At 43.2% G+C, this 24,287-nt stretch overlaps 2 long non-coding RNA genes across 4 annotated transcripts; both read right to left on the reverse strand.

Moving 5' to 3' along the window:
- Positions 1–1,159: 1,159 nt before the first annotated feature.
- Positions 1,160–7,244, reverse strand: LOC132655392 (uncharacterized). The gene is made up of 4 exons (XR_009593204.1): positions 6,824–7,244; positions 4,511–4,716; positions 4,132–4,408; positions 1,160–2,222 (listed from the first exon to the last, which is right to left on the reverse strand). It is a non-coding gene; the product is annotated as an uncharacterized LOC132655392 (long non-coding RNA).
- A 5,150-nt stretch (positions 7,245–12,394) lies between these two features.
- LOC132655393 (uncharacterized) lies at positions 12,395–22,904 on the reverse strand. 3 transcript variants are annotated; one of them, XR_009593211.1, is made up of 4 exons: positions 19,431–22,904; positions 19,133–19,237; positions 14,859–15,041; positions 12,395–14,294 (listed from the first exon to the last, which is right to left on the reverse strand). It is a non-coding gene; the product is annotated as an uncharacterized LOC132655393 (long non-coding RNA). The 3 variants fall into 3 exon arrangements; XR_009593210.1 differs by lacking the exon at positions 12,395–14,294 and having other exon boundaries at positions 14,316–15,041; positions 19,431–19,998; positions 21,011–22,904; XR_009593206.1 differs by lacking the exon at positions 12,395–14,294 and having other exon boundaries at positions 14,316–15,041; positions 19,431–22,900.
- Between the last annotated feature and the right edge of the window lie 1,383 nt (positions 22,905–24,287).

Below are 24,287 nucleotides of genomic sequence, written 5' to 3' on the forward strand. Positions count from 1 at the left end.
ATGTTCATGGTAGCTTTATTTGTAATAGCCAGAATCTGGAAACAACCTAGATGTCCCTCAACGGAGGAATGGATACAGAAATGGTGTTACATCTACACAATGGAATAAAAGTCAAAATTTAAAAACAAGGAAGTCATGAAATTTTTCTGGCAAATGGATGGAACTAGAAGAGATCATCCTGAGTGAGGTAACCCAGAAGCAGAAAGACAGGCGTGGTATACACTCACTAATAAGCAGATATTAGCCGTAAAATATAGGACAGCCATCTACAGACCTAAAGAAGCTAAACACTAAGGAGGACCCTAAGGAGGATGCTTACATCTCATTCAGAATGGCAAAGAGGATAGACACCAGAAGCGGTGGAAGAGAGGAAACAGGATGGGAGTCTAGTATACAGACTAGTATACAGGGTCCTCTGAAAGGATTCACCCAACAGGGGAGCAAAGCAGAGCGCAAACATTTTTTAAATTATTTTATTTTATGTTATAAGCCTTTTGTTTGCACGTATATCTATGCATTGCAAATGTGTCAGAGGCCAGAAGAGGGCACTGGGTTTCCTGAAACTGGTCTTATAGATGGTTGTGAGCTGCCATGTGGGTGCTGGAAAGTGAACCTGGGTCCTCTAAAAGAGCAACCACTGCTCTTAACCTCTGCGCCATCTCTCCAGCCACGTTCTTTCTTAGGAATTTTCACAAACGTATTTTTTGAGACAGGGTCTTGCTGTGTAGCCCTGGTTATCACACTGCTTCTTCTTATATGGCTTTTAGCTTGGGGTTATCCTCTGCCTCACCCTCCTAAATGCTGGAGCTACAGGTGAACACCATCACACCCAAGCCTCATGCTTATTCATGGTTTTTCTTTGGTTAATCATACTTTTACTAGCACCTAAAGCACTGTCGCCTAATTCAAAACTGCAAAGATCAGCATTTGTGTCTTCTGCTGAAAGTTTTAGCATTGTAGCTTATATTTTGGTCCTTGATCTGTTTGGAGTTAATTTTTCTGTCATATATGACAGGGATTCAGTTCAGTTCTTGGAATGGGTGTAGCCAGTTGTCTCAACTTTTGAAAACACCTTCCCCCCCCCCCACCTTTGGGTTTCTCTGTTCTCTTGTCAAAAATCAAAATAAACGAGTCCATTCATTTTTTAATTTTTTTAATGGTTTTTTGTTTATTTATTACATATACAGTGTTTTGCCTGCACACCAGCAAAGGGCACCAGATCTACTATAGATGGTTGTGAGCCACCATGTGGTTGCTGGGAATTGAACTCAGGACCTCTGGAAGAACAGCCAGTGTTCTTAACCTCTGAGCCATCTCTCTAGCACCCATTTTTGAATTTTTAATCCCATCCCTTGATCTATGCATTAAATACTTGGTTATTAATGTATGTTGTACCTGAAAGGATAAATTATGGAAAGATAAAGTATTTACGATTCAAATTCAAAAGATTCCATCCCTGTCTACTTTAATAATTATTCTCTATCATAATCATCAGCTGTCTGAGATATAATTAACAAGGGTCCATCCTTGAGAACTTGTAAGGCCTTTCTTTTTCTTTTCTTTTCTTTTGCTTTGCAATGTGTAGATGAAAAACTCACTAAAATTCTTCCTTTCAAAGAATTTTTTTTTTTTTTTTGAGACAGGGTGTCCATATTATATAGTCCTGGCTAGCCTGGAACTCATAGAGATCCACCTGAGTTTTATTCTTGGCCTTTTTCTTTAATGGTAGTTATGTATTTGTATATTTGTATAGTCTTAAATACAAGTTGTTTAGCCTGTAGAATGTTACTAGTATGTATAAGATTTCAGGGCTGACCACCTGTGTTGAATAACCAACTGAAAGTCTCTTCCTGGGGAAGGCTATTTCTTGTGCCCTCAGCATTCCTTAGTTGCCTGTAGTTCTTTGTCTAGTGTTGATGCCTCATGAGCTTTCATCCTTCCATGTTAGCATGTCCACTGGTGTTGTGCATGCTCAGGTTTTATTTAGGTGTTATTGAGTGTACACTACTTCATGGGTGTAGCTTTCCTGTCATTTCTAGGAGACACAATCTGGACTTTCTGTTGTATGGCTCTTAGAGTTCTTCTGTCCCTTCTTCCTCAATGTTCTGTGAAGGTCCTGGGTGCAGGAGGTATACGATAGATGTGTCCGTTGGAGTTGGACACCACACAATCACTTGTTCAATGCAGTTTGATGAGTTGTGGTTTTCTGTAATGGTCTCCATCTGTAGCAAAGAGAAGTTTCTTTTGTGTCAGAAGAGCTACACTCATCTTGGGTATAAGGATAAATATTTAGAATGTCATTAGGGATTATGTTGGCCTAGTGATAGAATTAGGTTCTCTTCCAAGATTCATGATCTCAGTAACTCTAGGCAGATGACTGGGTTTCCAGTACCAGGCACAATTTCCCTCTTACTGAGCAGGCCCTAAAGTCCAATTAGACAACTTTCAGTTGCTGCAAAGATTTGAGCGTCACCATTACAACTCTAGGATTATCATGCACAATGAGAACTCTAAGGTTCTGATTGTGGTTCATAGGCATCCTAGCTGGGTAGGATTATTCATTTCTTTCCCCCTTTGGAAGCTTCTGTGACACTTTCTGGTACCATGAAAGCCAAACCTCAGAGAGGAGACTTTCAGGTCAGATCCTCTGAGTCTTATGTCTGAGTGCATGTGTCTTCAGCAATAGCGATTTATTTTCAACCTCTGAGAGACAACCAAGGGCAACATTAATAGCCTATAACATTTGGGAAATCTCTTGGTCACCCCTGACCAACAACTTGAAAGAGGGCTTTTCATGCCTAGAATTGGGGTTTCTGTTACTCTATGGCTCTTAGGGGGAGCATTGTGTCAGTCCAGGAGGGAGAATTTCAATTGCTTATACTCTTCATCTGGGGGTGGAGCCTTGCAAAATGAAAGACGTTTTTTATATAAACTATCTGAAGTATATCTTAGATGAATGAAGGAACCTAGGAAAAAGCAATCTAGTCCACCTCTCTCTCTCTCTCTTTCTCTCTCTCTGTGTGTGTGTTTATATACATGTGAAAATGGTAGAGTTTGACACCTTAGGTGTTTCTCAACTGCTTTCCACCTTACTTTTTCAAACAGCCTTTCACTAAACCTGGAGCTTGTAGATTTGGCTAGATTGGCTGGCAAGCAAGTTCCTGTGTCCTCCTGCCTCTGCCTCCCCTGAGCTTACAGGTGGAAGCTATGGTGCCAGACTTTGTAAGTGAGTGTTAAACTTGAACTCAGATCTTCATGCTTGAGTACCATCTTTCTATCCCCAGGCTACCTCTGAGTCTGGCTACAGGGTCTGTATTTCCTAGGGACATCTGGTCAACCTCACATGCTTGGGGTAAAGCCCAGAGAGCACTCTCTAGAGAAAAAGGAGCTGAGTTCAAGTGGTTCCAGTCTGAATCCCAGACAAAGAGAGCATTTAAGGACAATGCTTCAAAGTGTGGGATTTTGGAGGCACAGGGCTGGGGCAGAGGCCTCCCATACCTTGCATCAACAAGATATATTACTGTCACACACACACAAAAAAATGTTTCTTTCAAATTTTTTTTGCTGTAAGTGTTCATTGGATTTTATCAAATTCATGCTTGTTAAACTAGACAGCTGAGTAGAACTGAAATAGACTTAAAAACAAAAAAAAGCCTACACTATAAAGACCCTCATCTTCTCCAATGCTTTCAGTAGTTAACTCTGAACAGCCTTTACATTTTTCAGTTAGATACACTAGAGCCTTTCATACCATCAAATTCTGCTTCTGGAATGTTCTTCCACCTAGCAGATCACATTCCCCCAAGGACAGTGCCTTCCTTGCCTGCATCCTCCCATCTCTGAGAAGTGTCTTATTTCTGTGTTGCAACAGAGCAGCCACCCTTCATCCTTAGCAACCCAGGGCAAATGTCATTTCCCTGACACACATGCCAGAATTCTTCCACACGCAAGCCTCTGTGTGGCTCTCCATAGAGTTATTCTGTTTCTATACAGGACAGTATGCTCTGTGCTGTGGGACTAAGTAGATTTTGCACTCCTGGCCTAACTCAAGGTACGTTCCCCACTGCCATCTAGAGCTAGCTTGCTGTCAGCAAGCCAGTGGAGTAGCAATCCCTGCCCTGCACCACTCACCTCTCCCACACATCAGATTAGTTTTTTCTCGCCCTCCTGTTTGCTGCTTTTGACAGTGATTTTGTGTCTCTCTGAAATGTCCTCGCCATCCCTTTCGTTCCCTTGCTGCCACATCAAAGGATGGCAGCTGTCCCCGAAGCCTGGTTGCAATACCACCTTTTCGAAGAAACCTGTTTTGAAATTCAGATGGGGCTGCTTCGGTGCATATTGTCCTCTAGGGCTCTTTCACCATAATAGAGGATTTTTGTTTGTTTGCTTTGCTTTGCTTTGTTATTTCCTGGAATGAGAAAAATAAATAAAAATGTTTTCTTCAATCCAGGTTTTATTTTAAGCCGGTTTTACAAAATAATAGATTTCATTGTGAAATCTTCATACATACCTTGTTATTCATCCCCCTTCTCCTCTCTTTTGTGGTTCTTTTCCTCTCTTCCAATGTGCCCCCATCCTTCTGCTTTCATGTTGTATGCATTCAATTACACACACACCTTCACTTAAGATCTCTTCTTCCTCTTTCATGGTCCCCTTTTGAGTATCATGACTTGAGTATCAGACACAAACCCAGACACCCACATTAAAATTTGGGATCTACGTATGACAGAAAAACATGTGGTGTTTACCTTTATAGTACGGTTTGTTTCACTTAACATAATGACTTCTAGCTTCATTCATTTTTATTGTGAATATCATGATTTTACTTTTCTCCCAAATTAAAAAAAAATTAAATATTTTCATTCGCCCTGGGTGCTGGCTAGTTTTTGTGCCAACAGGACACAAGCTTGAGTCATCTGAGAGGAAGGAATCTGATTTGAGAAAATATCTCCATAAGATTGGGTTATAGGCAAGCCTGTGGGGCATTTTCCTGATTAATGGTTAATGGGAGAGGGCTCAGCCCACTGTGCGTGGGGTCACCTCTGGGCTGGGAGTCCTGATTCTATAATATAACGGGCTGAGCATTCTATAAGGAGCAAGGCAGTAAAAAACACCCCTCCGTGGCTTCTGCATCAGCTCCTGCCTCTTGTTTCTGGTTTGGATGCCTGACCTTTCTTCAATGATGGACTGCAGAGTGGAAGTGTAAGAAAAATAAACTCTTCCCTTTTTAAGTGGCTTTTGGGGCCTCCCTCCCATTCCTCTGGTGTTTCTCTGAAGTGATGGTCACCCTAACCAAGACATATCCCTGAAACCATCATGGATTATAGACATCCTACCTAACTGTAGTCAGTCCTAAGCCTGTCTTCTTGCATGAAACAAGTAGTTGGTATGGTTGTTGACAGTGACAATCCAAATGCAAATTTTCCAGGTTTGAGACCTACCTCTGCCTCTACCTGAGGACTCTTGATGTCACTGGGACTCAGTTTCCTAATCTGTAAATTAGAGATAACATTGTAGCCTTGCTTACAGGGCTGTGATTATTCTTAAATAGGCTAATATGTTCTGAGACCAAAGACTGACATCTAACCCTACATATGCTCACTATTATTAGAAAATATTGTTGATATTATTAGATGTTCAATCAATATTATATTGGATACAGTGAGTAAAACAGTGAAAATCCTTCTTATGCCAAGATAGTAATTTTAACAAAATTAAGTTACTGTAAACAAGCCCTTAAACTCTACATATGTTAATTATATTTTTGAGAGAAGGAGAAAAAAAAATCTCTAGGAGATGAGTCACATCCTTGACAGTGTTTGAGTGTCTCTCTGAGGAAGAAGCATGTTGCCCATCCAAGCCCAGCTTTCCAAACAGTGAAAAAAATACTTTCAAAGGCTCAGCTTCCTGCACACATATGAAACGTGGGACAGGAAGCTTCCTCAAGCATCTCATTCCACTCGTGACCTCAACAAGTTTTCAAAAGTCTCCCAGCAATTTCTGCCCACCTTGCCCTGTTTCCACATGTTTGAACCCATTGGGAAAAGGGACCTGTATGTGGGATCATACCTTGCAGTGACTCCTTTATCCCCTCTTCTGGCATGCCGGCATAGGTGCAGACAGAGCACTCACAGACGTAAAACACACGAATCTTTAAAAACTGTAGCCGACTGACTTAACCAAGCTTGGCCCTCCTGGAAACCTTCATTTTCTCTAGGGATTATGTGCCCCGCCCCCCCACAAACCTTTTACTATCAACAACCTCAATAAGCAGGTGATTTCATTCAGGTCCTTGAAGTTTCAGATTTACTATTCGTCCCTTTAGAAACATCTGTCCCTGTGAAACATATTCCTTTTGACAAACTCTGGCCACAGGGAGGGCAGAGGAGTCTCTCTTTCCACCATACTGTTGTTCTAGGGATTGAATTCAGGTTGTCAGCCTGAATTCAGTTAAAGCCTTTAACTGACCCATTGTGCCAAACTTTTTAAGTCAGTTTTCTTACAGGTGGGAGGAAAAGCGTCCATTCTTTTAATGTTTTTGCTTATGCACTGTATGTATTGGCACACAGATCATGGACCATGACAAGCACTACGAACACCAAGAACTGATCTGGAGGGTCAACTCAGGATTGCCAAACATAGAGAGGAACTTTTCCAAGAGGCATTTGCCCGGTACAACCCTAACCGCTTTAGTTACGCCCCATTAGCGAACTTTTGTCTCAAATGGAGAAGAGGGAGTAGTCCAGCACAGCCTTATCTTTCTCATTAGTATCCCTCCCCTTCCCCCTGGGGGTGGGGGTGGAGGGGAGAGGCTCTCCCTCACCTTTCCCTGTATGTTTCCATTCCCCGAGGTTCTGGAAATTCTCTCCAGAGGGAGCAAAGTGCTTCACGCAGCTGAGCCTCTACACACAGCACTCCATCTGCCCGTTTTGTCCTTTACTCCATCCGTTAGCAAAGCCTTGTTGTTATCCTCTCGTACTCACGCCACACGCTTCGTGAAGTCCCACAGGTCTACTGTTCGGTGGCCCTCGAGGCCTCCGCCTTTTCTCTGTTACTGCCCCGTGTTTTTCATTGCTGTACAGAACGCAAGAACTCCGGCACTGTATACACTGTACGCACTTCCTCGGCGTACACCAGCGTCCCCGAACAGAGGCGGCCTGTGACCCCTGTGCTCTTTCCCCGTTTGTCTCTGGGCCTAGCGAGTGGTGCTAGAACACATGTGACCCGTGAAAGGAGCTCTTGGGCTTCTCCTGGATGCAGATGTGGTGCGCTTTGTGGAAGAGTAGGAAAGGGCAACACTTTCCCAACTGGCTTCTCAGAAAATTCCAATTTTCTGAGAAACCTCCAGATTGATTTCCACAATGGTTGTAAAAGTTTGTACTCCCATCTGCAATGGAGGAGGGTTCCCCTTGCTCCACATCCTTGCCAGTATGTGCTGTCACTTGAGTTTTTTGTCTTAGCCATTCTGAAGGATGTAAGATGGAATTTCAGAGTTGTTTTGATTTGCATATCCCTGATGACTAAGGAAACTGAAAATTACTTTAGGTGCTTCTTGGCCATGAGAGGCTCCTTTTAGGCACAGCATAGATTCTTGGAGGAAATGAATGTACTGGGGATTTTTTTTTTTTTTTTTGGCAAGTTCCTGGTGTCAACCTCACTCGCACCAACTACCCACAGCATGTTCAAATTACCGTGGACAGTGTTCTTAAACTGCCTCAGTGAGAGCAAAGAGCAATTCAGCAGGGAACAAGGCTCTGTTGTGTGGGTCTCAGTGCCTGGACAAGCTGTTCCGAGGCCTTTTCAAAACTGCTGCAGCACTTGTAGCCTGGAGATTCGTTTCATGGAGCAGTGTGAAGGGGAGGGTTGCATTTGACCCACAGATGTTTATGTGCGTTTTGGAGAGCCTGAGGGGGAGCATAAACATGTTTATTTAGTCCATTTTGTAGTGTATTCTTTTTAGGGGCAATGGGGAGGAATGGGTTATTTCAATTTACAGATTGTTATCCATCCCTGAGGAAAGCCAGGGCAGGAACTCCAGCGTGAACCTGAAGCTGAAACCATGGATGAACATTGCTGGCTCATTCTCAAGCTCATGTTAAAACAAAACAAACAAAAAAAACAAACAGAAAAACCACTATTGTCCTTCCTTTATTCCTTCCTTCCTTTCTTCTTTTCCTTCCTTCCTTCCTTCCCTCTCTCTTTTTCTCTTTCTTTTCTTTCTTTCTTTCTTTCTTTCTTTCTTTCTTTCTTTCTTTCTTTCTTTCTTTCTTTCTTTCTTTCTTTATCACTTTACAGCCTGATTGCAACCTCCTTCCTTCTCTCCTCCCATTCCCACCCTCATGCCCCCTCCCCCACTCCCCCTCTCCTTCTCAGAGAAGGATAGCTCCCCCAAGGGGTACCACCCCACCCCAGCCTCTCAAGTCACAGCAGAACTAAACTGTATTCTCTCATTGAGAGCCAGACAAGACAGTCCAGCTGGGGAAAAAATCCAAAGGCAGGCAATAGCGTCAGAGACAGCCCCTACTTCCATTGTTAGAGGACCCACATGTTGACCAGGGCTGCACATTTGCTACATATGTGCAGGGGACCTAGGTTGTGGGTATAATGTTCTTTTGGAATGTACACAGTTTACCCTTGTTCATTCAAATGCTGATTTCTCTCCCGCACTATCTGGTTTCAATCTGGACATTGCTTTGTGATGTAAGCATCACCTGTCTCAAGTTTGTGTAAACATGCCACCATTTGTTCTCTGTATTGTCAATAAAGCAACCAGCCACAGTGCCGTGCAATGGAGAGAATAAGGTGGGACATCCTGGTCCAGGGGGGAGAAGGAAGCACGTGGGAGTAGGAGGAGAGAGAGAGAGATTGTCAGAAGGGGAGATGAACTGGACCTAAGATTTGACTAAAAGCAAGTATAATGGGTGAAATCTGAATGGTAGGAAACTATGCGGGCTTAGAAGTTTAGGATGGAGTAACTATTGCCCAACATTGTGCTCCAGGTTAATTAAATAAATCCCAGTCTCTGTGTGGTGATTTGGGTACACAGCTGGTTTAGGAATAACTGCTGCTTAACTAAAAGGTAAATCAACAGTAAATATTAATCTTCAACAACATTAAGTCCAGCTGGTGCATGCCCTTTGGTTGTTGGTTCACTCTTGGTGCCCCCCCCCCATGTTGGTTCACTCTTGGCGTGCCCCCCCATGGGCCCAGGTCAGTTTACTTTGTAGGTCTTCTTTTGGTATCCTTGACTCCTCCAGCTCCCTCTGTCCTCCCTCCCACTCTTCCACAAGACTCCCTGAGCTTGGCCCGTTGTTTCGTTGTCTCTTCATCTTTTCATCAATTGCTGGATGAAGCCTCTCAGAAGACAGTTATGGTAGGGTCCTGTCTGCCAGCATATCAGAGCATCATTAATAGTATCAGGAGTTGGCTCTCTCCCATGGGGTGGATCCAGTGTTAGGCCACTCATTGGGTGGCCACTCCCTCAATCTCTGCTCCATCTTTATCGCTACACTTCTTGTAGGCAGGACAAATTTTAGGTCGAAGGTTTTGAGTGGGTTGGTGTCCCCACCCTCCCTCCATGGAAGTCCCACCTGGTTACAGGAGTGGCAACTTCAGGCTCCTTAACCCCCACTGTTAGGAGTCTCAGCTGGCATCACCCCCATAGACTCCTGGAAGCCTCCCCTGTCCCTGAGACGCCCCCCACCACTGATTTCTATTTTCTCTCCCAGCCCTTCCCCCCACCCTCTCACCTTTGCTCTCCCATACCTGATCTCCACCCTGCTACCCTCCCCACACTTTCTCCCACCTAGTTCCCTCCCTTTATCTACTTCAAATGTCTGTTTTATTTCATTTTCTGAATGAGATTCAAGCATCCTCCCTTGGCCTCTCTCCTTGGCTTCTTTGGGTCTGTGGATTGTAGCATGATTACCCTGTACTCTATGGCTAACATCCACCTATAAGTGAGTACACACTATACGAGTCTTTCCGGGTCTGAGTTACTTCACTCAGGATGATCTTTTCTAGTTCCATCTATTTGCCTGCAAATTGCATGCTTTGTCTTTAATGGCTGAGTAGTATTCCACTGTGTAAATGTACATTTTCTTTATTCATTCTTTGGTTGAAGGACACTAGGTTGTTTCCAGCTTCTGACTATTACAAATAAAGCTATGCACATAGTTGAGCAAGTGTCCTAGTGGTATGTTAGAACATCTTTTGGGTATATGCCCAAGAGTGGTATAGCTGAGTCTTGAGCTAGATCTACTTCCAATTTTCTGAGAAACCTCCAGATTGATTTTCACAATGGTTGTAAAAGTTTGTACTCCCATCTGCAATGGAGGGTTCCCCTTGCTCCACATCCTTGCCAGTATGTGCTGTCACTTGAGTTTTTTGTCTTAGCCATTCTGAAGGATGTAAGATGGAATTTCAGAGTTGTTTTGATTTGCATATCCCTGATGACTAAGAACATTGAAAATTTCTTTAGGTGCTTCTTGGCCATGAGAGGCTCCTCTGTTAAGAATTCTCTCCTTAGCTCTGTACATGGATGATCATTGCTGGCTCAGGCTCATGTTAGAAAACTGTTGGGGTTTTGTTATTGTTTGTTTTTTGAAACGGTCTCACTGTGTAACCCCGGCTGGCCTAGAACTCACTATCCAGACCAGGCTGGTCTCAAACTCACAGAGATCTGCTTGGCTCTGCCTCGTGAGTGCTGATATTAAAGGTGTGTGCCACCATACCCTCTTTTCTCCTTCATCTAAAACTTCCTTTATTAATTCCTCGTGAGTTTCATTCAATGTATTCTTATTGCATCCACCCTGATACTTGCTCCTAGCTCCTCTCAGATTTACATTCACTTCCTTATCTCCCAACTTCATGTCTTCTTTTTTAACATAATGAAACCATTGAGCACAATTTGTGCTGCCCATAAGCTCCAGGTTGTGGGGCCATTGACTGGAAGCTAACAAGGGCCACATTCTTAAGTAAAAGAGATTCTCCCTCCATTTGACTCTACCTGGCCATAGCTTCTCAGTTAGGGTGAGTGCTAGCAACAGCCCCCACCCCATTATAGAATACTGTCATAGTACATCCTTGTTTGTGTTTCAAATGATACAATACTGCCAATTTTCAAATCAGTTTCCAGAATCTCCCCAGGAAAAATGTAGACTTTCTACCCAGAGTAAACGCTGAAAGATTGAGTTTCCAGCCAAAATTTTGGGCAAACTCACAACATCAACCAAAAAAACCAAACAACAACAAAAAAAAAACGAACAAAACAAAAAACAAAAAAAAAAACCCTGAGCCTCTTGCAGATTGCTTAGGAAAGCTGGGATCAAGAAAAGGCTGGCCAACCTGGTCACATAAGAGAGAAAGGGATCTCTATCAAGTGTAATCTCGTAAGATTATTCACCTCTGTGCCACTTAACATACATGTAAAGGTTGCAAAATGCCACCTGGCAGACACTTACTTAATGACTTGTGGGCAGGAGACACAGAGCTGACTGAAAAAATAAGCTTGATAAGGTAGGTCCCCACCTTCAAGGGACCCCCCCACCCCAGGCACAGGGATGCCCAGTTCCTTGTAAGGTTAAGATTTGCTGGGGCAAGGCTGGCATTTTGGTGGCATTTGAGGTGTGAAGATGGCAGGATTCAAGGGATAGAGATGTTTTTAGACTCATGTGACCGAAGTGTAAATCTCCCTCAGCAGGTGGTGAACATGCCTGTGTGCAAGTGGGTTCATTGGGACACATGACCAGAAAGGCGGTTTTCAGAATATGGCTTTTAAGTCGTGTCATTAAGACACTCCATGGTTTCAGTCAGGAGCTGTCAGGAGGACGTGTGAGAATCTGAGCAAAGACACGAGTGAGCGTGCTGTGCCGCACACCAGTGATTCTTGGCGAAGATGATGCAATGATTCAAGAATGATTCAAGAATGTGAAGAGAGTTTAGGGCAAATTCTCTTTTGTGCTTTTAACTTTTCTTCTGCAACACACTGCTTAGGCTGGATGAGATGTTGTACATTGACAGGAACTCGATGCGTAGTCACACCCTTTTCTCGGGACATGCGTTGCCTGGCTGCGTCAGGAGATAACCGCTGCTGTCATACTTGTTGTTTCTTGCAGGCAGCTGAATTGACAATTTTTGCCCCTGCTAATAAGGTTGAGCGTGTGTGCTGTGAAGTATTTACTGGTGCTGCCTAAAACCATGCACTGCGAGCCTGAGTCTTAACATTTTCGGGACTCTTTGGTCTAACGGTTTCGTGGATGGGGACTTGTCCCCAGGAAATAAAGTGGCTACAAAGACTTACCTATTAAAAATCCCATCTCTGTACTGCATAAGAAACTAGACAATTGGAAACAGCCTAGCTAGCCAAGAAGAGAAGGGCAAATAAGTTATGCAGCCAATGAAACTTCATAGAAGAACATCTAATAATGTGGGAGAAATAATTTAATACTATGTTAAGAAGCAGATCATAAAACAGTAGTTTCATTAAAATTAAGAGAATTCATAGAACAAAAGTCCCTAAAGGTTCTTTTGGCTGATGGATGACTTTAATTTTATCTTTTGGCCTTTTCTTTTCTGTTCTTTTTTTTTTTTTGAGACAGTGTTTCTCTAGGTACTCCTGGCTGTCCTGAAACCCACTATGTAGACCAGACTGGCCTCAAACTCACAGCAATCAACCTACCTCTGCCTGCCAAGTGCTGGGATTAAAACACTGCACCACCATGCCTGGCCAATGGCATATCATATTTAATAAATCTTCTACAGTGATGATGAACAAGTAAAATTGAAGAGCAAATAAAAGAGTTTTGGAAAAAAATTGTATTTTTGGTAGGTGAGGGAAATGGCATTTAAAAATTACCTTTATGCAAGAGTGGGAAAGGACAGTTCAGAGCCATTCCTAGTGACGTAGAGTGAGCCTGGCCTCTGGTCTAGATTTGAATGAGGTGATTAGCACAGATAAGCTCTAGGCTCCTTCACAACTCTGAGGCTTCAAACCACATTATCTGTCTCTTTGTGACCTCATAGTGCCAGGCATGGAACACAGCTGATTACCTATCACAAGATAAGTGTTTCTCAATCCCACACCTGCCTCGCCTCATGGGAAAGAAGCATGTCTCATGCATGATTCATCTTACAGCCTTTCTATTTGTTGGGAGCGTTGTAGTTTTGAGTGACAAATGTAGATGAGAAATCAGCATCCAGTAAATGGATTTTGAAAAAGAATACTGCTAAACTCATGAGACAAAATATGGAAATTAGTATGAGCTCTTGACTTTTGGGAGGAGCAGACTTGATGCTACCCAGAATTTATCTTGCTCCTCATTATTTCATTTCAGTTGGCTGCTTGGTCTAGTTGCAGAAGCCTGAAGGTCACACCTTTCTGGTTTCGGCCTCCACTGAGGGAGCTAGCTCATCCTTTTTTGTCAACAGTTCCACAAAAGTCCCAGGATTTCTTTTCTTGGCTTCCATGTATAGCATTGGGACCAGGACTACTGTGCCAGGTACCCACCCAGCTCCTGAGGCTGCTGATGGTTATTGTGGGTGACATTGGGTGCAAAGCTACCCTTTCGTTGAAGAAACCACCTGAACCAAGAGTAAGAATCCTGGTGCTTCCCCAAAGGAAAACCAGGTCCTGCCGCTAGGAAAGGAGGGCATGGATTCTATGAGGAAAATGGCAGCCAGGCTTCCGTACACAGCCCTAGCACCTTGCACTAGTGTCCTCAACTAACAAGAAACTGTGGAATGAATGAAGGACCAAAGCAAACTGCTGCTTTTTCTCTGTGCAGAAACTTAAATCTCATACAGTTATGGGGAGGAAACTCATGTTTCTTCCTTATCTTCTCTCTCTCTCTCTCTCTCTCTCTCTCTCTCTCTCTCTCTCTCTCCCCTGCCAGAATCTCACCATCTAGCCCAGACAAGACTCCAATTCACAATCCTGCCTCAGCCTCTCCAGTGCTAGGCTTATAGACATGAGTCACCATGTCCTAAATACTCACAGACGTTTGAGTATATTTGGGGGACTCGTTTCTCCTTCTCCTACATAAGGGGGAATACTTGGGTATTTGTTTTCTGTGTCCCGTTTTCTGTGTGTACGAATTAACCCAAGGGAGCACATTGCAGCTCCCTGTTCTGGTTCACGTGCTATCATTAGCTGAGTTATACTTGATCTCTGGAAGATGACTGTACATTTCTGTGTTTAGTGTGGGGAAGACATCCAACTCAACCTTTGATTACTTGATTGTAAAATCCTTTTGCCAGGAAAGGCCAGAGCTGCAGGAATCCTATTACACACCAGTCTGTTGGTAAGACAAAGGAAAGATACATGCGGTGGGTTTTTCTTTTTCTAAGCTTTCTTATGGTTGTATTTTATATTATGTTTCTTTTACAAATTTGATACAAGCACACATAAAATATTTAAACAGTATAAAGGTGTTTCCTATATATAAGCAACAGCTGCTAATCGTATTTCATGTGTCTTTTTAGAAATCTACAAAGCAAATATAAACACAAGGATATGTACTTATCACTACAACTTCCTTCCCCTTTTTATTTTTCCTGCATCTTGCTTTTTTCCACCTACCTACAGGCCCCAGAATCTGTCCCATATTAGACAATATACCATAACTGCCTTAACCACTTCTCTGCCAATGAATAGTGAACTGATGCAGTATTTTTAGTATGTGTGTGCGTGTGCACACGTACAGGCATACAATGGCATAAGTTTGGAGGTCAGAAGACAAGCTTGTGGAATTGGTTTGCTCCTTTAATCCTTACGTAGGCTCCTAGGGTAGAACCTAGGTCCCCAGGCTTATGAGGCAAATGCTTATGAGCCAACCCACAAGTATGGCACAGTCTCTCACCAATAAGGCCTTTCTGCCTCAGCCAACTGAAAGTGTTCTTCTTTTGTTAAAGCTCTTCAATGAGGAGTTTCTCAATGAATAGACCACCATAATGGCAAGGTTCCACTTTGTATTCCCAGTGCAGTTCCAAATGCCTTCATCTTCCTGGCTGATGGCACCTGCATCCTCACACTCTTCCTGTTCCTGGCAGACAGTAAGATGGATGACGTTACATTCTTGCCTCTCCCCAGTGCTACTGCTAAGAGCAGGCTTGGAAGCTCTGGGTCTAGCTCGGTTTAAATGAAGTCAGGCACCAGCTGACCTCTGGCATGACAGGTGTGATATGTGGACTGAGTGATAGGCTAGGTAGAGCACACTGACTTGGGAAGGCTTCCAGAACATTGGCTGTGGGAGAGCCTCCGCATGAGCTGGCAACCAGAGTCAAGTACTAGATGCTGCCTTGGGGCAGAAGAGAAATCTCCAGGTTTACCACCTCAGTCAACAGAGCAGCTTAGATCTGGGTACTTTGACATCTTGGCCATGTGTTGAACGTCTTTCGTGAGAGGGCTTTACTAAACGCTTTGCTAAATGGCTTGTGTGCTCCGTAAAAGAGAAACAGCATGAACACACTTAACTTGCAAAAAATCTACATGAGCACTTAGGGAAAAAAAAAAAGAGAGAGAGAGAGAGAGGAAGGATTAGAGTATTATGAGAAATGCCTTAACAGTCACTGGATGAGTTTGGAGTGAGCTGCAGATACAATCGTACTTGAGGCCAGCCTCACTTGTGGGCTGAAACCTTCAGAGAGATTGGGAAAGTGATTGCCAAGGTTTGAAATCCCCAAGTGAACCTCTTGTTTCTGCCAGAGGCGTGAGAGTGTTCACAGAAGAAGTCAAGGAACTGGTGCAATGAAGATAATGAACAAGGCATGGGGGGGGGGGGAGAGGAATCTGAAGAAACTGCATTTAGCAGTGTCTGCACCGAACTCTAAACTTGGCACGTACTTGCCTTTGAACTTGAAGATTTCCAAGGTTACTGATGACAATATAGGAATTGATACCGACTTTCGCCATGCCCCACAGCGCACCTGAGGCCCTCTGTCTCTCATCTGAGCTTGCCTGAGGCGCGCAGTAGTAAAGTGAATGTCAAGATTCACAAGCTACAAATAAACAGCCAGTGCCAAGTTCAAAGCCAAGTTCAAAGCCATGATGTTGGCACAGACTTAGTGCTCAGCCAATGCACTTCACAGCTTCCGTGTTCACAGCCCTGTCACCTATATACCTGGGCACATGAGACAGGCTGGGTGGCTGGTGGAGACCTTTAACCAGGACTCTGGTATTTTCCAGAACTTTCAGAAAAAGCAGGAAGGATCAAGGCAGCCCATGTTGGTAGGTTAACTTTTGGTGGTTTTCAAAGGCCCTGAGCTACACTATTTCCTTGTTGTTGTTGTTTTAATTCTAGATCTCTCAACTGATATTCTGGGAGTGACCCTCATTCTGAGTTATAGCCCTGAAATAAAGCCCCAAAGGTTCAGTGGTATCTTGGATACTTAAACCCTCTCAGACCTAAGACCAACCCATCTGCAATGAACTTTGAGTTCTCGGAGTCTTTATTGACGTCATGAACTCTGAAAAACTAAGATACTAATAATGCCAAGATCATATGCTGTACAAACCCATTTTACCATTTCCTGGAGATTATGAACTGCAATGAGGTAAGTGAACCAGTGATGGGTTCAGCTGCAGTAGCTTTTTCCACAAGAGGAGAAATTGAAGCAGGTGAGAAATAAGTGATAGACAGAAAGCTCTCCTAAGACACAACGCAAATGGCCAGTGCGCTCACAAAAAGATATTTAACATTAAAAATCAGGGGGAAAATCAAAGGAAAAAAGAAAACAGAAACATGGGATAGCACTTCAGATTTACTGGGAGATAGTTTTTTCTTTTTTTAGGCAGACAGTGTTGAATAAGACTGTTGCGAACTGGGACCCTGGTACACTGGCTGATGGCATTGTCAACTTGTTCAACCACCTTGAGAAACAGTTTGGCAGCCCCTTAAATGGTTAAACACAGACTTCATGCTCCTACAGCAGACTGTCTATCAGGAAACATAGGTCAGGTATGAGAGAAAATTCCAGTTATTGGAGGTTAATGAAAACAAAAACCATAAAACAGTTTCTTTTAAATCATCAAAGGCTTAAAAGGTGGTGTGTTTTGTACAATCACCTAAGTTCTTCCTTCACTCATACAGAATTACTGTTCTTTAAATGATTGCAAGTTCGTGATCATTCGATTCTGCTTAAACCACTTAAAACAGACTGCCTGTGCAGAGGCAGGGCAGGCAGCTTGCAAAGCAGCGGTCGGTGTGGACTGAAAGGCCTGCCTCTGCATTGAATCTTGGTGTGTCCTATCCTTAGTCCCTTAACCTCTTTGCACCTCATTCCCTCCTTCAGAAAGGGGACCAGCATGATCATCGGCAGAGTGCTTAGAACCACTAAGTAAAGATAGAGAACTCACAGTAGTGTCCAGTGCTCTGGCCCTCAGCCTCGCTGTCAGCATTTGCCAACTCTGCATTAGGCCTAAAACGGCAAATACGAACAGCTCACGGTCATTGGGTTACACCAGCCTGGGAATTTGTATCAACAAAAAAACAGAAGCATTGGAGCCTTGGTGAGTCCCTCAGTGCTTTTTCAGCCCTTTATGATGCAATGACGCCTCATTGCATAGAATGGCTGTTGTAGAGGCTATATATCTCCTTCAGCGTATAAAGTTTATTCTTAATGAGCATGGACTAAGGCAGCAAACTGTGCTGGAAGTCTGTGGCACAAATGTCATGGGAGTGACCTAACAGTTTCTGATTAGACTTAAGACCTGCTACACACGATGGAAGCCATAGCTAGCACTGTTCTTAGAGCCAAGAACCTGTGGCTAGACAGTACTAGGGAAGAACCTATTATTATTCTGCTAAATGGATATAGTATTAAAGTGAATTCTAATGACTTATTGTAGTTATATGCGTAGGTTAGTGTATCCCCCGACCTTCACGGAAAAAGCCTCTTCTTGCAGTAGGATGGCAATTAGCACAGAGACCTATCACTGGTCAACATGCAGAAAATAACAGGCTGCAGAGAGCTCAGCCCCAAATGAACTGTCCATATCACACTCTTCCATGCAAGGCTCAGGGTCACAGAAAAGGAGGTTGAAAGATTGGGGGAGTCGGAGGCAGTAGATGACACATAGAAATGGTGCTCTCAAGACACAACACAACAGTTGCTCATGTGAACTCGCAGTGGTTAGCATAGCATGCACAAACCTCTGTGAGCTCAAGCCAGAGAAAACCCCAGTATGGAGTGGGGAAGTGGGCATGAAGTCATACCTTGAGAGCTAAGGAGCTACTGGCAATTGCTAGCTGCTGGGAGAGAGTCAGCTTTCCTTAAGGATAGACTTGGTAAGTCAACCATGCTCCAGGACAGAGCTCAAACCCAAGAGTATTTGACCAACACAAATTAGTATTTTTTTTTTTTTTTGCACAGGATGCAAAGGGGGGAGGGGTGGGAGCACATTGAGGAGGGGAAGATGAGGTGACTATGATCAAGATACGTTATATGAAATTCTCAATGAATTAATAAAAAGTTTTTTATTTTCAAAAGAAACAAAATAACTCTGGTTCATAATGCAGAAAAATGTGAATGTGGTGAATCTTCCAGAAGGAAAAAAAAAAAAACAACAACAAAGAAAAGGTCTATGCTCTTATTCTAAGCATGGAATAGCTGGATGCCCCCAGGGACCACGCAAGCATTGCAGGTAGGAAGACAACAGTTTGCTCAAGAGGCAGAGGGGGGTTACTGGTTGAGCCTTTAATGGAATGGAGGTTGTTCTTGGTCTGATGAAGTACTGATTTGGTGGACTGCTCATCATTACTAAAATGTCCTAAGGAAAGCAGAAGGGCCGTTCAGTGGCGGCAGCTGAAGGGAAGGCAAGAGCACAGGCCGCATTGAGTCCCAGCCAAGCCCTTTGAAGCTGGGCAGGCCAAACTTCGGGACATCAACCACTCAGAGTTGTTCAGGTTGTCTGCAAAATTAGCATCCTATTTCTTTCCAGTAATGTGTTGTCGGATGCCTATCTAAAAACAAATATTTTAGGTAGAGTGGTCTAAAACAAATCTTTGTAATCTTTGTTTATGTAGGTCAGGGCTCCAGACATGACTTAGCTGGACTTCTATGCCTCAAAGCTATAAGTGTCTGGCTCAAGAGACAGATATTGCACTGTAAGTGACTTTTCGTCTTAGGGACTTACCAAGGGAAGATCTACTTCCTGGCTCACTTGTGTGGCTATTGACAGGTCTCAGCAATCACTGGTTATAGGTACAGGTGTCAGTGTCCTTCCCAGATGGATCTCATTCTAAGGCAGATCAGAAAGAAGAAGCCAGAGAGAGGTGGTGAGAGAGGTGGAGAGGCAACCAGGTGAAGATGGGGTGACAGGGAGTCTGTCTTTTGTGACCTAACCTTACCCTACCACCATCTTTAGAAAGCCAGCCAGCAATCCAGCCCAACCCCAAGGTGACCCAGCAGGGAATGGGAACAATATGACTTACCTCAGGGGCTGTCTCCTATATATATACAGCTTTGTGCCCTTCCTGATCTCTGGCACCAATCCCAGAAAAGAGTTCTCCGGGATACAAATTCCTGGCAGCAACCGCCTCCTCTCAAAAATTAAAGACAACTGACGATGACCTATCATGGCTCATTCTTGAACTGTTCTGTGCTTAGTATGTTAAGTCAGCAGCTTAACTCATTGCTGGAGCTTTTGCTGTTTCAAGGAAGGTTTTGTTGGCTGGTGAGATGGCTCCGTGGGTAAAGGCCAAAACTGCTTAAATTCAATCCCAGGAACTCACGAGGTAGTAGAGAATCAACTTCTGCAAATTGTCCTTTGACCCCGCAGGCATGTGTCTCTCCACACACCCAAAGGGGGAAAAAAATCAAAAAAGGGCTGGAGAGATGGCTCAATAGTTAAGAATATGCACTGTTCTTGCAGAGGACACCAGTTCCATTTCCAGGACCCCGTACTGGGTGGCTCGCAACCACCTGTAGCTCCGGCTCCAGGAGGATCTGATACCACTGGCCTCCTCGGGAATTGGCGCTACGGACACACCTACAACATGACTTAAAATAACAAGAGTAGGCTAGGTGAGGTGGTACACACCTTTAACCTCAGCACTCAGGAGGTAGAGGCAGATTGAGCTCTATGGGCTCAAGGCCATAGAAAGAACATGTCACAGAATAAAATAAAAAAAAAATAAATAAATAAATCTAGAAGTCATCATACTAACAAATCTAGGTACTTTCTCTGCCTCTCTGAGCTAGCAGGCTTTTGCCCCTGCAACTGGCTCCTGGGTCTTTATTGGTAAAATTAAACATTTGTGATTTTATTTTTAAAACAAGGATCTATCTCGCTTGTAGGAACATAAATGGAACCAACGATTATAGCTTTAATCAAAACAAGTCAGGGGCCGGAGAGGTGGCTCAGTGGTTAAGAGCACTGTCTGCTCTTCCTACATGGAGCCGCATTCAATTCCCAACACCCACATGGCGGCTCACAACTGTCTGTGACTCCAAATCCTAAAATATCTGTCGCCTTCACATTAATGCACATAAAGTAAAATTAAATAAATTACTAAAAAAAAAAAAAAAAAACAAGTCAGAACTAAAAAGACTGACATCACATTTTCCTCTTCTATGTGAATCTGTATTTTAAAATATATAATATATGTGTGTACACATACACACATCTATGCCATGAAGGCAGAAGTGGGACTGTTTGAGGGAGGAAGAATGACTGACAGGAAGGAGGGGAAGATGAACAAGGTGTAAGAGGCAGTACAGCCATTTTCACAATATTAATTCTCCCTATCCATGAGCATGGGGGCTTCTCCATCAGCTAGTGGCCTCAGTCTTTTCCTTCACTGTTTTAACTTCTTATTGTAGGGGTCTTTCACTTCTTTAGTTACATTTATTTTTCGGTATAGAGAGATAAACACGTGAAAGTGTCTTAATGAAAACCATCACTTTGTAAGCTGCCTAAAAATTAATTTTAAAAGCTCTAAAAGCATATTGTGACAACATTTTAAAACATTACAGCACATTTGCACTTCCCATTCCCGTTTCCTATACTCACCGCCGTTCAAGCAAGAACATTCTGGTCTCAGAGCGGTAACAGAGAAGTGAGTGTCTTCTCGTGATGGCATTGAACATTTGAAAGCTCTCTGAGACTAAACAAAAACACTTGCTAAAAGAACGCCCAGTCAAACAAGACGCTCTCCACGAAGATTAGAGCTAAATGACCTTGTGGAGGAATGCCAGAGAGTCAGGAATGTGTGGTTCTGTAAGCACCCTAAGGGATTTCTGTACACACCAGGGCTGGAGAACCTGTGGCTACCTTTGCGAGTCCCAGCTGACTGCAGAGCGGAATCCTCCCGGGGCGTGGCTTATTCTATGGCAGGCCCTTCACAGCTGTGCATCTGGGGGGAGGTGAGGCAGGCAGCAGGGCTGCTGGGGGTTTTGCTTGCTTGTTTTAAGTTCCTCAGACAACTACAATAACCAGTATGCTCTACGCCCAGGCTTGTATCTCATCGGTGTCTACCTAGCTTATGTCCCCCATTCATATCCCCCTCTCTTCTCCTAATAGCCACTCTTCTGCTTTCATGTCATGTGTAACCCTCTCCTTACATGCTCATGTTTAAATCTACATTCTGCATGCTTCTGTTAGCTCCTTTCCAACAATCCCGTTAAATTTTGTGTCATTAATAATCCAGAGTAGTGAACTGCTAAAACAGTATTCAGGGTTGCCTCCTCCGTATGGATTATTCTCTTTCACATTAGTTCTAGATTGACTGTAACAATAGTGTGTGGAGGAGTGAGCTTTTCAAAATGCAGTCCTTGGTCAGCCTCACAGGTGTAACCAGACAACTTGCTAGAAATTCTTCTTCCCACCTGCTGGCTGAGACCCCTGGACAGTCAGTGGTTTGGGAGGAGGTAAGACCTGCAGGTTACTGAGCCCTTCCTGTGACTTGACCTAGACCGACTCCTGAGAAACAATGGTTCTCTAAAACTCCCTAAGTGATCATAATATAAACAAAATTTGAGAGCCTGTGGGTCTTCAAAGAACTTACCCAATCCAGGGCAAAATTGTCTCTAGAAAAAATGTAAATAAAGAATGCATATGTGATTTGATGAAGACAATACAGGATCTGAGACTGGGCTGATTTTAAGATTTATGAAAATTTGTGTTTGGTTCCAAATGATTTTGACCACTATTTATGTTCCTATTGGACATTTTGTTGTTGTTGTTGTTATGAAATGGTCTTATATAGCTCGGATAGATCTCAAACTCAAGATCCTCCTGCCTCCTAAATGCTAGGATTACAGACAATAGTATGCAATCTTTTAAGAAATGAAGGGTGCCTCTATGACTGTACCTGTAGTTTTAATATTCAGTGGCTGAAATATTATACGAAAACCAGTAAATGAATTTGATAATATTTAGAGTGACTATGATTTATTTTTCTAGAGCATTTGAACAATATGAATTCACATATAGAATTTTTTTTTCATAAAATGTATAGGATTTTATAATACTTCCAGGAGCCTGAAAGCCTGCAAGCTATGGATCACTATGAATTTTGTTTTTATATTAAAGAATGATAGCACTTGCCATCTTAGTGAAAGCCCACAAACCTAGGGTTTGGGAGGTGTGGGCAGGAGGATAGAGAGTTTGAGGCAAGCTTTGGCACGTAGTCAGTTTGAGGCCAGCCTGAGCTACGTGCGACTCTGTCCCAAAAGACACTCTATCCTTCTATCACTCAAGATAAATGTATCTTTTCATACTTTGATTTCTTCAAAGGTCGTGTTTTGACATCTTTGCTCAGTTTGGGTCTAAATAGCACTATTTATACTCTTCTTATTCTTGTCTCCCTTCCCCCCCCTTTAAAATATAAGTCCCAAAAAACTCTACACTTAATAAATTATTTAAATAAGTCAATAATTTAATAATTTAACAACTTAAGTTTAATTGAATGTTATTTCAATCATTTAAAGTTGCAAGTGTAATGAATTAAGCCCTTTGCCACATTGCTAAACATCTCTTTTAAAAATCTGTTTAAAGCTGAGAAATTCAGTTAATGGACCAATGTCATTTGTTTACCTGACTTTAGGCAAATGCAGCTGTTGTTTTCTCTAATGAAAACTTGCAATTTCTATAATGATCTGTTTGTATTTTACGTAGCACATGAATATACTAAGACATATGCTTGTTTCGTTTTACACTTAGTGTGTGTGTGTGTCTGTGCACACACGTGTATGCACTCGACACCATACATATGTAAAGGACAAATTAGAGTAGTTGGTTCTATCCTTCCACCCTGTGGGTTCTGGGGATTGAACTCTGGTCATGGGCCTTTGAGCAAGTTCCTTTACCCACTCAGCCGTCTCTCTAAATTAATACAAAGACGACATCATACCTTCAGGTTGGAGTTCACCTGGGAAAATGGGAGAAGAGCGTTTCTTTTGCCTTGGGGTGTCTATCCGACCTCCCCCATGGGGCGGCTGTTGAGTGGCAGGGTCTGCATTGGTGTACCACATCTACTTTTCCTCTGTAGACTGTAGCCTTAGTGACAGGCTGGATTCCTTCTGAAAGACGGCTCCGGAACACGAAGACAGGAAGTGAACTATCACAGAGCCAGAGGCAGCCTCAACGGTCAGTCAGCAGGCAGCATGTTACCCTATTTCAGCCTCCTTTTACCCTTGAAAATTCAGATCGAATAGAAATGTTTTCAAAGTCTGCAGCCATTACCGCAGTTTTTAGCTTTCTGCTCTTGAGCTTTCTCTGCTCTTCCAAATGTACGTTTATTGCAGCTCTTCTGTCTTTGTAGCGGAGGCAGGCCCCAAACTTCCCTCCAGCTTCAGCCTCTCAAGTAGCCAGAATTACAAGCCCGTGGCACCAGGCCCAACTAGACCGGCTCCTAAGACATTTTCTCAGGGACTGGGGAAAGAGCTCAGCAGTTGAAGCTTAAGAAGCTCAGAGCAGATCCCCCAGAGACCCAGGGAAATAACGGGTGGGCATAACGGTCTACCGTAATTCCAGTCTTGGTGTACAGGGATGGACTCCCAGAGCAAGCTGGTTATCAAGACTAGCTGAATCGGTGAGTACCAATTTAAAGAATAAGGTAGAGGAGCCACTGAGGAAGATTCTCCATATCTGCCTTGAGCCTCCGTGTACATGTGTGCACACATGCAAACATGTATATATACCACATGAACGTAACATGAGAAAAAGAACAAAGACATTTCCTTGTAAACACACACACACACACACACACACACACACACACACTTTGCTTACCAGACTTTGAATACCTTAGGACAGTTAGTTCTCATCCTCAGACCTGACAAGTGTC

Source organism: Meriones unguiculatus, chromosome 1, assembly GCF_030254825.1.
Source record: "Meriones unguiculatus strain TT.TT164.6M chromosome 1, Bangor_MerUng_6.1, whole genome shotgun sequence".
NCBI lineage: Eukaryota > Metazoa > Chordata > Mammalia > Rodentia > Muridae > Meriones > Meriones unguiculatus.